Raw genomic sequence first — 18,369 nt, 5'->3', positions numbered from 1 at the left:
CTATAATAGCAATAAAGCACCTCAGGGTTTGTGGTATATCGCCGATATACCACAGCTAAGGGTTGTGTCCAGGCACTCTGCGTTGCGTCATGCATAAGAACAGCCCTTTGCCGTGGTATATTGGCCATATACTACACCCCCTCTGGCCTTATTGCATAAATATACCACAGCATTGTTGAATACTCAGTTATGATTGGCTGGAAAGGAGTTCTGGATGGACATTAAAACCAGATAACGGGATTCAGGGTCAGATACAAGCACATTTCTCTCAGGGTTAACTGATATGTGACTATATAAAAACAGAGTGGTAGAATAAAATGGAAGTGCTTCCTTTCCAGTAACTGCAGTTTTACTGCGGTGTGGACGGTCTGCTTTCTAATAGGAGTGTGATATGAAGCCAACTTACCACAACTGGCACCAGTGTGTAATTGTAAGGCCCTAAGGTGTGTGTGCATGCATACTATTTACAGTTGAAGTCGGAAGTTTACATACACCTTAGCCAAATACATTTAAACTCAGTTTTTCACAATTCCTGACATTTAATCCTCGTAAAAATGAGGATCACCACAGTTAGGATCAACACTTTATTTTAAGAATGTGAAATGTCAGAATGATAGTAGAGAGTGATTTATTTCAGCTTTTATTTCTTTCATCACATTCCCAGTGGTTCAGAAGTTTACATGCACTCAATTAGTATTTGGTAGCATTGCCTTTAAATTGTTTAACTTGGTTCAAATGTTTCGGGTAGCCTTCATCAAGCTTCCCACAATAAATTGAGTGAATTTTGTCCCATTCCTCCTGACAGAGCTGGTGTAACTGAGTCAGGTTTGTAGGCCTCCTTGCTCACACACGCTTTTTCAGTTCTGCCCACACATGTTCTATAGATTTGAGGTCAGGGCTTTGTGATGGCCACTCCAATACCTTGACTTTGTTGTCCTTAAGCCATTTTGCCACAACTTTAGAAGTATGCTTGGGGTCTTGTCCATTTGGAAGACCCATTTGCGACCAAGCTTTAACTTCCTGACAGGTCTTGAGATGTTGCTTCAATATATCCACAGAATTTTCCTTCCTCATGATGCCATCTATTTTGTGAAGTGCAAACCATAGTCTGGCTTTTTCTATGGCGGTTTTGGAGCAGTGGCTTCTTCCTTGCTGAGCGTCCTTTCAGGTTATGTCGATATTTGACTCGTTTTACTGTGGATATAGATACTTTTGTACCTGTTTCCTCCAGCATCTTCACAAGGTCCTTTGCTGTTATTCTGGGATTGATTTGCACTTTTCGCACCAAAGTACGTTAATCTCTAGGAGACCGAAAGCGTCTCCTCCCTGAGCGGTATGATGGCTGTGTTGTCCCATGGTGTTTATACTTGCATAGTATTGTTTGTGCAGATGAACATGGTACCTTCAGGCGTTTGCAAATTGCTCCCAAGGATGAACCAGACTTGTGGAGGTCTACAATTTTTTTATTTTGATTATCCCATGATGCCAAGCAAAGAGGCACTGAGTTTGAAGGTAGGCCTTGAAATACATCCACAGGTGTACCTCCAATTGACTCAAATGATGTCAATTAGCCTATGAGAAGCTTCTAAAGCCATGACATAATTTTCTGGAATTTTCCAAGCTGTTTAAAGGCACAGTCAACTTCATGTATGTAAACTTCTGACCCACTGGAATTGTGAATTAAGTGAAATCATCTGTCTGTAAACAATTGTTGAAAAATTACTTGTGTCATGCACAAAGTAGATGTCCTAACTGACTTGCCAAAACTAAAAATTAACAAGAAATTTGTGGAGTGGTTGAAAAACGAGTTTTAATGACTCCAACCTAAGTGTATGTAAACTTCCGACTTCAACTGTATGTGTGTGTGTGATCTCCTGTAACATTTTCACTCAGCAAGCCGCACAACGCAAGACATTGACTAAACACAGAGTACATCAGTCACTGTACCCCTCGTGCCACACCAAGCTTCACGTGAGGGGCAAGAGGAGAGAGATGGAAGCTGCTCAGATGACATGCTAATGCTCATCCAGAGACTGGGTGGAACAGAGCAGAACTGCAGCAGGCAAGAGGGGGAGGGGGAGGGGGGGGAGCTTTTTGCTCCAAGGGGATGCATAATTCATCAGAGTCATCCTGCAAGAAAAATAAGTCAGCTGCCTGGATTGCACTAGCCTTGCCACAACGTTGCATCAGCTGCCTGCCTCTCTGCCTGCCTCTGCTCTGCCTGCCTCGGCTCTGTCTGCCTTCCTCTGCATGCCTCTCTGCCTGCCTGCCTCTCTGCTCTGCCTGCCTCTGCTCTGCCTGCCTCTGCTCTGCCTGCCTCTGCTCTGCCTGCCAGCCTCTCTTCCTGCTTGCCTGCCTGACTCTCATTAACACACCCATCCCCAGCTGGGGGTCTTTGATCTTTTTTTAGCATCCGATAAGAAAGAATTGGTTATGGATGAAGAGTTAGGCGGCGGAGGGGAGAAGAATGCTGGGGATTTGGGTTGTGGAGGACGGTGTTGTTAGAGTAAACCTGGGTCTGCCGATGGGCTTGTGTGTGGCTGGTTGGATGGTTACTGCTGTGTGATTGTTCGGCAGGACGAGAGACAGAACAGAGCAGCGTTGCGTTTGGAGCAGTGAGAAGAGCTGCAGGCACTGTGCCACTCTCACTGGCTGGCTGGCTGGCAGAGTGCTTGGTAAATGACAAAGTCAAGCGAAGCCTTTGTTTCACTGCCAGCACTCATTTAAAATGTTCCCCCGACTCCTTTTCACTTTTATCCACCCCTTCTCTCTTTCTCTCTCTCTCTCTCTCTCTCTCTCTCTCTCTCTCTCTCTCTCTCTCTGTCTGTCTCTGTCTCTCTGTCTCAGTCTCTCTCTGTGAAGAGTTCCCCCACCCCCCCCGTTACACAAAGCATTAAAGCATGCTGCCCAAGACACTAGGCTCATGGTGGATCTGACCTATTTTTGTAGGCTATTCCGATGGAGCGCGCTGCACGTCTGCTGTGCACTGTGGGTAGCCGATTTGCATTTTTGCAAAGTCACTGGCAGATGGCACCAGAGGTAGAGGAGGTAGTAGCTACCCCCCTACCTCCACCCCCTCTACCTCCACCCCCCTCCCCACCTCCATCCCCCCTACAGCCACTCCCCCACTCTACCTCCACCCCCCCCCCACCTACACCCCAACCCACTCTACCTCCACCCTCCCCCCACTCTACCCCCCCCCCCAACCTTCACCCCCCCCATGTTACCACGAGCCCGTCCTCCCCAATTAAGATGCCACCAACTTCCTGAGCTCCACCCTCCTCTACCTCCACCCCCCTAGCCCTCCGTCTGGGGCAACAAGGGCAGGATTCAGGTCATGGCTTGTCATGTGACTCCCCCGGATTGGGATGAAAAGTCTCAGAGCGATCACTCTACTCTGTTCCCACTGGGGATGGAGGGGGAGGGGTTGTTCGGATCCAAGAGCATTTCTTAATAAGATTACTCTGCTGGTGGAAGGCTATCTGCCCAGGGGAAAATATGTCTTCAGGGAGGACATGAGGGAAAATGGGTTTGGGTTTTTAGGAAAAGTGAGTCCACTCTGTGGCCCCTTGTGTGAGTGCACATTCATAAACGTTTGTGTGTGCATGTGCACAGGCATAGAACAATGTATGTGTGTGCATGCATGGATATGTGTGCATGTGCATGCGTATACAATTGTGTGTGTGTGTGTGTGTGTGCCAGACAGTAGATTAGGATGTTAAGACTCCTCCTCAACACCCCAGAGCGCCCAGGCTTGGATAAGGAGAGAGGCGGTTCCCTTCCCCGTGGGAGGTGACGTCACCATAGCAGCCGTCTCTCTCTTTCTTTCTCTCTCTCTCTCTCTCTGTGGCTGAGCTGAGAAACAGGCAGGCAGGCACAGCCCTCTGAGCACAGTCAGTGGATCACCTAAGAGCTCACTATTGATCCGGGAAGGAGGGACAGTCAGTCAGAAACATACAGACAGACTTGTTCTACTAAAGAGCTCCAACACATTACCTCAGCACCCCCACTATACAGCCACATCAGTAGCATCACCTCTATTTGTTGATGTTTCATGAGCACAAGGATTTTACGAATGGGGTTACTATTCCCATGCCCAACCCTTCATCATTACTGCTTTCTGGGGGTGCCGTTCAAATCCTGTGTCGCAAGAGTAAGCAGTGACTATTACATCACTGCTATAATATAATGCATCATGCCACTGCAAATTGACAACACACAGAGCTATTAACACTAAATCCCAGAGCTATTAACACTAAATCCCAGAGCTATTAACACTAAATCCCAGAGGTATTAACACTACATCCCAGAGGTATTAACACTACATCCCAGAGCTATTAACACTACATCCCAGAGGTATTAACACTACATCCCAGAGGTATTAACACTACATCCCAGAGCTATTAACACTACATCCCAGAGGTATTAACACTACATCCCAGAGCTATTAACACTACATCCCAGAGGTATTAACACTACATCCCAGAGGTATTAACACTACATCCCAGAGGTATTAACACTGCAGTAAAGCCCAGAGGTATTAACACTACAGTAAAGCCCAGAGGTATTAACACTGCAGTAAAGCCCAGAGGTATTAACACTGCAGTAAAGCCCAGACGTATTAACACGGCAGTAAAGCCCAGAGGTATTAACACTACAGTAAAGCCCAGAGGTATTAACACTACAGTAAAGCCCAGAGGTATTAACACTACATCCCAGAGGTATTAACACTACAGTAAAGCCCAGAGGTATTAACACTGCAGTAAAGCCCAGAGGTATTAACACTGCAGTAAAGCCCAGAGGTATTAACACTACAGTAAAGCCCAGAGGTATTAACACTACAGTAAAGCCCAGAGGTATTAACACTACAGTAAAGCCCAGAGGTATTAACACTACATCCCAGAGGTATTAACACTACATCCCAGAGGTATTAACACTGCAGTAAAGCCCAGAGGTATTAACACTACAGTAAAGCCCAGAGGTATTAACACTACAGTAAAGCCCAGAGGTATTAACACTGCAGTAAAGCCCAGAGGTATTAACACTACAGTAAAGCCCAGAGGTATTAACACTGCAGTAAAGCCCAGAGGTATTAACACGGCAGTAAAGCACAGAGGTATTAACACTACAGTAACGCCCAGAGGTATTAACACTACAGTAAAGCCCAGAGGTATTAACACTACAGTAAAGCCCAGAGGTATTAACACTGCAGTAAAGCCCAGAGGTATTAACACTACAGTAAAGCCCAGAGTTATTAACACTACAGTAAAGCCCAGAGGTATTAACACTACAGTAAAGCCCAGAGGTATTAACACTACAGTAAAGCCCAGAGGTATTAACACTACAGTAAAGCCCAGAGGTATTAACACTACAGTAACGCCCAGAGGTATTAACACTACAGTAAAGCCCAGAGGTATTAACACGGCAGTAAAGCCCAGAGGTATTAACACTACAGTAAAGCCCAGAGGTATTAACACTACAGTAAAGCCCAGAGGTATTAACACTACAGTAACGCCCAGAGGTATTAACACTACAGTAAAGCCCAGAGGTATTAACACGGCAGTAAAGCCCAGAGGTATTAACACTACAGTAAAGCCCAGAGGTATTAACACTACAGTAAAGCCCAGAGGTATTAACACTGCAGTAAAGCCCAGGAGGTGATGTACTGTCTACAGCAGCAAGAAAATGACATGCGCCTAATGGTGTGTCGATTCCTCAGCCAGTTCCAGTGATTGTAGAGCTACTGCTGGCTGTCATTACTGTGCTGCGCCACAGCCAGCCGAGCAAGCTACTCAATACCGGGAATCTGCAGGGCTGCCAAGGTGAGTCAAGCCTAACTCGTCTGACCAGTGTGGGCCTCCCGCTTTGCAGGAATTGTTTTTTGAGAGTAGACAGACAGTGAAGGACAGCCCTGTCTGTCTCCTGCCGTGTGTGACGTTATCAGGCTCTGGGCCATGCCATCCGCAGCGGGAATGGTGAACTGACGCCACGCCACAAACTACACACTGCTTCCTGTCAGGCCCGACACAGAGTCACACAGCACTTCCTGTCTTCTTACTGCTCTCTCTCTCTCTCCCTCAATTGGCCGAAAGACAACAATCCTCCTAAAACGTGTCGTGCTGCACATGAATAATACTGAAGAATGTGTTTTTTTGCATAACATGCAGCTTTTGATTGCAACATCGTAGATCAGTTCTCATCATTCAGTTGAATTGGTTACGTGTGTGTGTAGACAACCAAACTCCGCTGCAATGTGAGGGGGGGAGAAGGGTTGTCATTGAGCTGTGTGCAAGTGGTCAGTGATGTGAGGATTGTGATTAGAGGCCCCGGGGCCCTCAGGAACTGATAAGAGAGTGGTTCAGCTTCAGACAAGAGGAGAGGAGGGGCCTCCTACAATCATTGCTGTTAAATCCGGGGCCAGGACAGGGGAGATTAAATCCGGGGCCAGGACAAGGGGAGGGAGGGAGGGGCAGACTGATCTGTTTAGTAGTGATGCCAAAGACATGACGGTTAAAGATATCCAACCTGAAAGAATGGGATTTTATGAAGAGGATATTTAATACTCCCTAACTGACCATAGGTTATTATGGCAGCATCACAGCCACTCTGAGGGAAGTGTGCAGTCAAGTTCTCAAGAGAAAGAGCAGCATATACTGTAAACGTACATACACACACACACACACACACTGACTGCTTTAAAAAAAATGTCCTCTGTTCCCTGTACTTCTTTATGAAGTTCCCTCACGGGAACCATAATACCATAGTTGTTTGAATTTGAACGTAATGTAACCACTAATTATGCCATCACCTGCATGTATCTAGTTGATCACAAATAAATCAACTTGGTTTGCCATGGAAACCATCAATAGGATTCTAAGTCCCAACATTCCAGAGATTCAATATTCTCCTCAAAAATAACCACACCTTCTGAGAAGACACATTGTTTTGAGACACCTTGAACAAATTTGGATCGTCACTATAACTTTGGCTACGTGTCCGACTCTGTCTGATAAGGTTGAGTCTGACTAACTCTGACTGATTTGGGCGACTATGGCTGTGTCCACCTCTGAGTCAGAAGACCAGCCAAAAGAGTCCCGAGAGGTGGGCTACTATCACTTTGAAAATTAGTCTGATTTACGAGTCTGACTACAAATGTGGCTATGTGTCTGACCAGAGGGCCTGACTGTGTCCTTATTGTCCCTGTGGTGGTGCCAATGAACGGGGAGTCAGCCACAGCAGTATCCTGACCAGGCAGTCCCCAGCCAGAAGACTCACCAGAGAACACCTCTATTGTTCCAAGGTTCTCTCAGCAGAGAACCACAGAATCAGTTATCTCATCCCTATGGTGCCACCATGGGTCCCCTGGAAGAGAACGAGGCAGTGCCACCTTCATGCACATTCTGGAAGAAACTATTCTGTATATATTCTGTTTTGCTCTATTTTTTAAGTTGTCATTTTCTTGCTTTTGTGTACTCTCTCCTATGTACAAGTGTACTTGGGTGACTTGAATAAAGTGCTTGAAATTAAGTGCATTATTTACATTTTTAAATAAAGGTCAAATAAAATTCAAGATTTGGTCAGATAAGGACAGTGACTGTGTCCTTGCCTCAAGTGTGACCAGGGTCACCCACGAAGTTCAGAGCCTGAGGGAACCGATCAGAAGAGACAGAGGGCCTGATTAGCATCAACTCAACTGCAAGACTACTGATTTCAACTACCTTCCATTGCATGCTGTTGCATTTATTTCTTTGCGTGTGCTTGTTATTGAAAATAAAATGCATTATATCTATCGCATTGTCCTTGTGTTCACTATAACCTAAGTTGTACATTATTGTTTATAAAAACACAAAACACAAGACACGAAACACACAAGAGTAGAATATCACCAAAACATCTCTGCTCTTGAGTAAGAGGTTCCCAAACCAGAAGGAAATGTTGAATGTACTGTAGTAACACTTTCCTTTTAGAAGTTAGAGGCAGATCGTGGTTATCCATTAAAGGGATGAAACCTATTTGATCCTAGATCAGTGGTTAGGGACCACCTCTACCTACTCCCATTTATAGCCATATTGTACTTACAGACCTCCATTAACACAACACACACACAAACCAATAGTCCTTAATTATTACAAAGTTATACTTTGCATCCTCCCGGATACCTTAGACCCACTCCAATTCGCATATACCGCCCCAACAGATCCACAGATGAAACAATCTCAGTCGCACTCCACACTGCCCTTTCCCACCTGGACAAAAGAAACACCTATGTGGGAATGCTGTTCATTGACTACAGCTCAGCGTTCAACACCATAGTGCCCACGAAGCTCATCACTAAGCTAAGGTCCCTGGGACTAAACACCTCCCTCTTCCTGACGGGCCGCCCCCAGGTGGTAAGGGTAGGCGACAACAAGTCTGCCACGCTGATCCTCAACACTGGGGCCCCTCAGGGGTGTGTACTAGTTCCCTCCTGTACTCCCTGTTCATCCACGACAGCGTTGCCAAACACGACTCCAACACCATCATTAAGTTGCTGACAACACAACAGTGGTAGGCCTGATCACCGACAACGATGAGACAGCCTATAGGGAGGAGGTCAGAGAACTAGCAGTGTGGTGCCAGGACAACAACCTCTCCGTCAACGTGAGCAAGACAAAGGAGCTGATCGTGGACTACAGGAAACGTTGAGCCGAACAGGCCCCCATTAACATCGACGGGGCTGTAGTGGAGCGGGTCGAGAGTTTCAAGTTTCAAACTATCATGGTGCAAACACACCAAGACAGTCGTGAAGACAGCATGACAACACCTTTTCCCCCTCAGGAGACTGAAAAGATTTGTAATGGGTCCCCGAATTCTCAAAAAGTTTTACAGTTGCACCTTCAAGAGCATCCTGACCAGTTGCATCACCACCTGGTATGGCAACTGCTCGGCATCTGACCGTAAGGCGCTACAGAGGGTAGTGCATACGGCCCAGTATATCACTGGGGCCAAGCTTCCTGACATCTAGGCGGTGTCAGAGGAAAGCCCCAAAAATGTTCAGCGACTCCAGTCACCTAAGTCATAGACTGTTTTCTCTGCTACCGCACGCAAGCGGTACCAGAGCGCCAAGTCTAGGACCAAAAGGCTCAGCTAACAGCTTCTACCTCCAAGCCATAAGACTGCTGAACACTTAATCAAATGGCCACCGGACTATTTACATTGATACCCCCCCCCCCATTTGTTTTGTACACTGCTTCTACTCGCTGTTTATTATCTATGCATAGTCACTTCACCCCTACCTACATGTACCCCCGCACACTGGCTCAGTACCGGTACCCCCTGTATATTCCACCTTCCACCTGACTGTGCTGCTGCTCTAGTTTCAACTGTTCTGCCTTATTATTATTCGACCATGCTGGTCATTTATGAACATTGAACATCTTGACCATGTTCTGTTATAATCTCCACCCGGCACAGCCAGAAGAGGACTGGCCACCCCACATAGCCTGGTTCCTCTCTAGGTTTCTTCCTAGGTATTGGCCTTTCTAGGAAGTTTTTCCTAGCCACCGTGCTTCTACACCTGCATTGCTTGCTGTTTGGGGTTTTAGGCTGGGTTTCTGTACAGCACTTTGAGATATCAGCTGATGTACGAAGGGCTATATAAATAAATTTGATTTGATTTGATATATAGCCTCCACACTGGCTCGGTACCGGTACCCCCTGTATATAGCCTCCACACTGACTCGGTACCGGTACCCCCTGTATATAGCCTCCACACTGGCTCGGTACCGGTACCCCCTGTATATAGCCTCCACACTGGCTCGGTACCGGTACCCCCTGTATATAGCCTCCACACTGACTCGGTACCGGTACCCCCCTGTATATAGCCTCCACACTGGCTCGGTACCGGTACCCCCCTGTATATAGCCTCCACACTGGCTCGGTACCGGTAGCCCCTGTATATAGCCTCCACACTGGCTCGGTACCGGTACCCCCTGTATATAGCCTCCACACTGGCTCGGTACCGGTACCCCCCTGTATATAGCCTCCACACTGGCTCGGTACCGGTACCCCCTGTATATAGCCTCCACACTGACTCGGTACCGGTACCCCCTGTATATAGCCTCCACACTGGCTCGGTACCGGTACCCCCTGTATATAGCCTCCACACTGGCTCGGTACCGGTACCCCCTGTATATAGCCTCCACACTGACTCGGTACCGGTACCCCCCTGTATATAGCCTCCACACTGGCTCGGTACCGGTACCCCCCTGTATATAGCCTCCACACTGGCTCGGTACCGGTAGCCCCTGTATATAGCCTCCACACTGGCTCGGTACCGGTACCCCCTGTATATAGCCTCCACACTGGCTCGGTACCGGTACCCCCTGTATATAGCCTCCACACTGACTCGGTACCGGTACCCCCCTGTATATAGCCTCCACACTGGCTCGGTACCGGTACCCCCTGTATATAGCCTCCACACTGGCTCGGTACCGGTACCCCCTGTATATAGCCTCCACACTGACTCGGTACCGGTACCCCCTGTATATAGCCTCCACACTGACTCGGTACCGGTACCCCCTGTATATAGCCTCCACACTGACTCGGTACCGGTACCCCCTGTATATAGCCTCCACACTGGCTCGGTACCGGTACCCCCTGTATATAGCCTCTTTGTTGTTATTTTAATATATTATTGTTTACTTTTGTTTATTTTCTTAACTCTTCTTGAACTGCACTGTTGATATTACAAAGTTATACTGTATTAGTTATAGCCTAGTGGTTAGAGTGTTGGACTAGTAACCGGAAGGTTGCAAGTTCAAACCCCCGAGCTGACAAGGTACTAATCTGTCGTTCTGCCCCTGAACAGGCAGTTAACCCACTGTTCCTAGGCCGTCATTGAAAATAAGAATTTGTTCTTAACTGACTTGGCTAGTTAAATAAAGGTAAAATAAAAAATATAGTCGAGGCTGATGTATTTCACTCTTTTATATAATTTTGTCATTCAAGTCTTTTTGTGGCATATCTCTCTCCGCTTTTCTTTTTGCCCAGTCTCAGATACACACAGTATACTTTAGTATTATAGTGTACTGTAGTATTATGATATACTGTGGTATTATAGTGAACTGTAAAATTAAAGTGTACTGTAGTATTATAGTGGCCTGTAGTATTACAGTGGACTGTAGTATTATATTGGACTGGTATTATAGTGGAATGTGGTATTATAGTATACTCTAGTATTATAGTGTACTGCAGTAGTATAGAATATTCTGGTATTATAGTGTAGACTGTAGTAGTATATAGTGTAGACTGTAGTAGTATAATGGGCTGTAGTTTTAAAGTGTACTGTAGTATTATAGTATACAGTGCTATTATAGTGTACTGTAGTATTGTAGTGTACTGTAATATTGTATTATAGTGTGCTGTAGTATTATAGAGTACTATATTATCAAAGTGTAGTGTAGTGTAGTATTATAGTGTACTGTAGCATAGTGTGCTATAGTAGTATAGGGCACTGTAGTATTATAGTGTACTGTAATATTAGTGTACTGTAGTATACTATTTAGTGTATTGTAGAATTCAAGTGTACTGTGGTAGTATAGTGTACTGTAGTATAGTAGCACAGTGTACTCTAGCATCATAGTGTACTATAGTAGTATAGTGTACTGTAGTATAGTGTACTGTAGTATAGTATTATGGTGTACTGGAGTAGTAGTGTACTGTAGTATAGTATTACTAGTGTACTGAAATATTAAAGTGTACTGTAGTATTGGAGTGTACCATAGTATACTAGTATAGTGTACTGTAGTATTATAGTGTACTGTGGTATTGTAGTATACAGTAGTATTATAGTGGACCGTTGTATATAGTGCCCTGTAGTAGTATAATGTACTGTATTATAGTGTAATGTAGTATTTCAGTATACTCTATTATTACACTGGACTGTAGTATTATAGTATACTGTAGTATTATAGCACACTGTATTGTTATATTGGACTGTGGTATTATAGTGTAATGTAGTATTATAGTATACTCTAGTATTATAGTGTACTGTAGTAGTATAGAATACTCTGGTATTACAGTAGACTGTAGTATTATAATGGACTGTAGTTTTAAAGTTTACTGCAGTATTATAGTATACTGTGCTATTATAGTGTACTGTAGTATTGTAGTGTACTGTAATATTGTATTATAGTGTACAGTAGTATTATAGTGTAGTAGTAGAGTGTAGTGTATTATTGTAGTGTGCTGTAGAATAGTGTATTATAATATAGTGTACTGTAGTTTTATAGTGTTCTCTAGTAGTATAGTGTGCTATAGTAGTATAGTGTACTGTAGCATAGTATTCTAGTGTACTGTAGTGTACTATAGTATAGTGCACTGTAGTTTTATAGTGTACTCTAGTAGTATAGTGTACTATGGTATTATAGTGTACTGTAGTATAGTATTACTGGTGTACTGAAGTATTAAATTGTACTGTGGCATTACAGTGTACTGTGGTATTATAGTGTACTTTGGTAGTATAGTATACTCTAGTATTATAGCGTACCATAGTATAATAGTATTGTGTAATGCAGTAATATAATTTACTGTAGTGTTGTAGTATACAGTAGTTTTATAGTGGACCATAGTATTATAGTGCACTGTATTAGTATAATGTGCTGTAGTAGTACAGTGGACTGTAGTATTATAGTATATTGTAGTATTATAGTACACTGTAGTATTATATTGGACTGTGATATTATAGTGTATTGTAGTATTATAGTATACTCTACTATTATAGTGTACTGTAGTAGTATAGAATACTCTGGTATTATAGTGCAATGTAGTATTATAATGGGCTGTAGTTTTAAAGTGTACTGTAGTATTGTAATGTACTGTAATATTGTAGTACATTGTGCTGTAGTATTATAGTGTACTGTGGTATCGTAGTACAGTGTACTGTAGTATTATAGTGTACTGTAGTTGTATAGTGTACTCTAGCAGTATAGTGTGCTATAGGGGTATAGTGTTCTGTAGTATAGTATTCTATTGTACTGTAGTATTGTAGTGTACTATAATATTAATGTATATTATTTAGTGTACTGTGTATTCAAGTGTACTGTAGTAGTATAGTGTACTGTAGTATAGTATAGTAGTATAGTGTACTATAGTGGTACAGTGTGCTCTAGCATTATAGTGTACTGCAGTATTAGAGTGTACTGTAGTATAGTGTACTGTAGTATAGTATTATAGTATACTGTAGTAGTAGTGTACTCTAGTATTATTGTGTACTGTAGTATAGTATTATAGTGTATTGTAGTATTATAATGTGCGGTAATATTATAGTATACTGTGGTATAGTATTATAGTGTACTTTGGTAGTATAGTATACTCTGGTATTATAGTGTACCATAGTATACTAGCATAGTGTACTGTAGTATTATAGTGTACTGTAGTATTATAGTTAACTGTGGCATAGTATTATATTGTACTGTAGTATAATATTATAGTGTACTCTAGTATTATAGTGTACTGTAGTATTATTGTGAACTGTATTATTGTATTACAGTGTACTGTAGAATATTATTTTCGTGTACTCTGGTAGTATTAGTGCATTCTAGAAATTATAGCGTACTGTAGTATAATAGTATAGTGTACTCTAGTATTATAATGTACTGTAGTATTATTGTGTACTGTAGTATTAAAGTGCACTGTATCAGTATTCCCTCTCATCCTAGCTGCTTGTGGATGAAATGCTCTTAGCCCTACATTGTTATTGGATCTCCCTCAGCTGTGCCAATAGAGTGGGTCAGATAATTAATCAGGGGGCTTGATAAAAGCGGCCCCTGACCTGACAGCGCCCTATACACACACACAGGCACACACACATACACACTGGCCTGGCCCAGCCGCTGACAGGGCTCGCAGGCCAGGGTAGTCTGTTGTGATGCTAAGCCTTTCAGCACAGATTAAACTTGCACGGCGAATACTACACCCACAACAGCCTTCCCCGGTTATGCATCTGTAACAGCTTTGAACTTTAGACTTTGGGAGAAAGAGGACAAAATCTGTGAAAACTGCCCTGCATTGACATTTGATTACAGAGGAGTGGGGGAGGGGAGAATGCATAGAGCTGCTAGCTACTCAGTCCAGTCTAGTCACTCATTACTTCTGACTGGGACACTTTTTTGAATTATTGTGACTTTTTTAATTGCAGCATTAATATTCCTACTTCATTAATAATATATTTAATACCTTAATAATTTATCCCTGTTTCATCTAATCTTAACTCATTAAGACTTCATATGTTGGGCGCACCAGTAGGATCCCCACAACATGATGCTACCACCCCAGTGCTTCACGGTTGGGATGGTGTTCTTCAGCTTGCAAGCCTCCCCCTTTTTCCTCCAAACATAACGATGGTCATTATGGCCAAACAGTTCTATTTTTGTTTCATCAGACCAGAGGACATTTCTCCAAAAAGTACGATCTTTGTCCCCATGTGCAGTTGTAAACCATAGTCTGGCTTTTTTATGGTGGTTTTGGAGCAGTGGGTTCTTCCTAGCTGAGTGGCCTTTCAGGTTATGTCGATATAGGACTCGTTTTACTGTGGATATAGATACTTTTGTACCTGTTTCCTCCAACATCTTCACAAGGTCCTTTGCTGTTGTTCTGGGATTGAGTTGCGCTTTTGCACCAAAGTACATTGATCTCTAGGAGACAGAACGTGTCTCCTTCCTGAGCGGTATGACGGCTGCGTGGTCCCATGGTGTTTATACTTGCGTACTTTTGTTTGTACAGATGAACGTGGTACCTTCAGGCATTTGGAAATTGCTCCCAAGGATGAACTAGACTTGTGGAGGTCTACAAAAGAAATTCTGAGGTCTTGGCTGATTTCTTTTGATTTTCCCATGGTGTCAAGCAAAGAGGCACTGAGTTTGAAGGTAGGCCTTGAAATACATCCACAGGTACACCTCCAATTGACTCAAATTATGTCAATTAGCCTATCAGAAGCTTCTAAAGCCATGACATCATTTTCTGGAATTTTCCAAGCTGTTTAAAGGCACAGTCAACTTCGTGTATGTAAACTTCTGACCCACTGGAATTGTGATCCCGTGAATTATAAGTGAAATAATCTGTCTGTTAACAATTGTTGGAAAAATGACTTGTGTCATGCACAAAGTAGATGTCCTACCCGACTTGCCAAAACTACAGTTTGTTAGCAAGAAATTTGTGTGGTGGTTGAAAAATGTTTTATTGACTCCAACCTAAGTGTATGTGAACTTCCAACTTCAACTGTAGGTACTTTGCTACTATTCTATTGAGAAGAACACCATCAGAGGAAGTTTACAGACTTGTAAATTCAGCGTGTTGTCTTGAGTTTGTTATTATGCACTTTTGGCAGCTCTAGTTGCTCAAGTTGGCATCAGCACATCAATTTACAATCTGGCCTTTGTGGTGGAAAAGTGACAACGATGGGTCAAGGACTCTGAATTTAATCTTTGCAAATAATTAGAGTTGTTGATACACAAACTGAATGTGTACGGGAACATTTTGTTCACTAGTTCATCTCAACACAGACAATGCAAGCTATACTTCCTATGAAGCTGACAGGAAATTCTCAACCTTCCATTTCATCACATGGCTTGTGACTCCAATGAAAAATTGGGATATGTGATCGTTCAAATGTGGTTTGAGTGCCAGACTGTTTCAAACTGATTTTACAGCAACTCTAACAAGCATGTTTGTGAGTCCATGAGAATAAGCATGTTTCACAGCTATGAAGAATTATTTAGTCCACTGACTTCACAGTTTTCCCCTCTCCTTCTCTCTTGCACACACCCACATTAAGACGTGCATGCACACATGCACATACACACACACACACCCACATTAAGACGTGCATGCACACATGCACATACACACACACTCACTAGTCATCTTCCCACAAAGACAGGAAACTCTTTCTGTGTCATCTGGCATGTGTTCATGTTCGGCCACAATCTCTATTCTGAGGTGAGAAAGTGAAAGGTCAAACCTGTGACGAGTTTAACCCTTAAAGGAATGTGAAATAGCTTGGGATATCGTAAAGATCACTGAAGAATTCTCATCTATAAAAAATAAATATATATATATATATATATATATATACACATTTCATATATACACATTAATTGCTATATTTTTGGTCCATATCTGGGATATAAAGTATACATGCACTTAGGGTGTAAAACTACTTTATAGGCAGAATGTTTGCGTAGACAAGCTAGCGAGTCACAAACGGAAAATAACATTTCAAGAGCTTTGCTAATGCAAATAGTTTGATACAGTGCTGTTGATACAATAAACTCTCTCTCTCTCTTATTCTCTCCCTTAGTTCCTGCCTCCCTTCTGCCTCTTGTCTGTTTCTTTCCATTTCTCTTCGCTACAAACGTCAGAACAAGATCTTCTCATTTTGCTCTCTGTAGTAGGCCTATCCCTTGCTGATCACGAGTGTTTTGTGGTAAGCTGCAGTACGGCGTGGGCTGGGCTAGCTCGATATGATGTCTGAAACCATCTGAAACGCTCAGTCTAGCATGCAAACTATATGAATTACCCCCCCCCCCCCACCCCCCCTGGTGCTCCCAGCACCTGGTGAGAGACACATCTCATCTCGACACCCACCCACCCGCACCCTCAAGTCAAGCGATAGCCTGCTCCTCTACGCACCCAGGACTAAACTTTCAGCTTTCAGCTCGACTGCCAACAGCCTCTAGAATACCCTCCCGGACCCTCTGAAGGCACCACAGCCTCTGGGCTCTTTTAAAATAGGCCTAAAGATCTTTCTCTTTAGGAAGACTTTCTGTTGATAGCTGGGATTCTTGGTGTTCTTGTCCCTTGTTTTTTATCTTATGCACTTTGAGATTATTCTGTATAATGATAATGCTTTACAAATGTAATAAATTATTGTTATTGTTAATCATTATTCCTCACTAGACCAATCAGGCACTTGGGTACATTACCATCGAAGCCTGAATGAGATTGATTGGTCACCATGCGTAAAGGCATCAGTTATGCTTCAGGGTTTGTTGGGTCATATTCCTTGCCGTGAAGTGTTGGTTTTGGTTTTGCAGTTGTGGAACTAGCTAAAGGAAGAAAGAGTGATAGAAGGAGAAAGAGAGAACAAAACAGAACAATCAATTGATGGAGAGAGCAAGACAGAGATACAGAGGGAAAGAGATTGAGGAAGTGACACAGAGAGAGAAGGAGCGAGAGACAAAGATATAGACAGAGACAGAGAGTGAAAGTATAAGCTAGTGATGGAGAGAGAGCACGAGAGCATTCTGTCTGCCCACCACAGTGGCCTTCTCCGGCCTTTAGACTCTGGGGGTTTTACGGCTGTGGGAAAGGCACAGAGGTCACCGAATTGCGTCAGACCGACCAGTTTTTCTCTAACAGATTTCAGCATATTATTTTTTCAGCCTCGCCTTGTTTACTGTTATCGTCCTCCCACTGTGTAAGTCCTCGGCGGTCCGGGGAGAATATGCAATCTCCATTATCTCCCAAACATTTCTGTCAGAACTGGAGGAGAGCTGGATGTGTGTAGACTTACAGTTGAAGTCAGAAGTTTACATACACCTTAGCCAAGTACACTTAAACTCAGTTTTTCACAATTCCTGACATTTAATCCTGGGTAAAAATCCCCTGTCATAGATCAGTTAGGATCAACACTTTATTTTAAGAATGTGAAATGTTAGAATAATAGTAAAGAGAAGGATTTATTTCAGCTTATATTTCTTTCATCATATTCCCAGTGGGTCAGAAGTTTACATACACTCAATTAGTATTTGGTAGCATTGCCTTTAAATTGTTAACTTGGGTCAAATGTTTCGGGTAGCCTTCCACAAGCTTCCCACAATAAGTTGGGTGAATTTTGGCCCATTCCTCCTGACAGAGCTGGTGTGACTGAGTCCGGTTTGTAGGCCTCCTTGCTCTCACACGCTTTGTCAGTTCTCTCCACAAATGTTCTATAGGATTGAGGTCAGGCCTTTTTGATGGCAACTCCAATACCTTGACTTTGTTGTCCTTAAGCCATTTTGTCACAACTTTGGAAGTATGCTTGGGGTCATTGTCCATTTGGAAGACCCATTTGCGATCAAGCTTTAACTTCCTGACTTGATATCTTGAGATGTTGCTTCAATATATCCACATAATTTTCCTGCCTCACGATGCTATCTATTTGGGAAGTGCACCAGTCCCTCCTGCAGCAAATCAACCCCACAACATGATGCTGCCATGCTGCCATGCGTCACAGTTGGGATGGTGTTCTTCGGCTTGCAAGCCTCCCCCTTTTTCCTCCAAACATAACAATGGTCATTATGGCCAAAGAGTTCTATTTTTGTTTAATCAGACCAGAGGACACCCATT

This window comes from Oncorhynchus kisutch, linkage group LG20 (genome assembly GCF_002021735.2).
Source record: "Oncorhynchus kisutch isolate 150728-3 linkage group LG20, Okis_V2, whole genome shotgun sequence".
NCBI classification, from domain to species: Eukaryota; Metazoa; Chordata; class Actinopteri; order Salmoniformes; family Salmonidae; genus Oncorhynchus; species Oncorhynchus kisutch.
Note: the sequence above shows the minus strand (reverse complement) of the source record.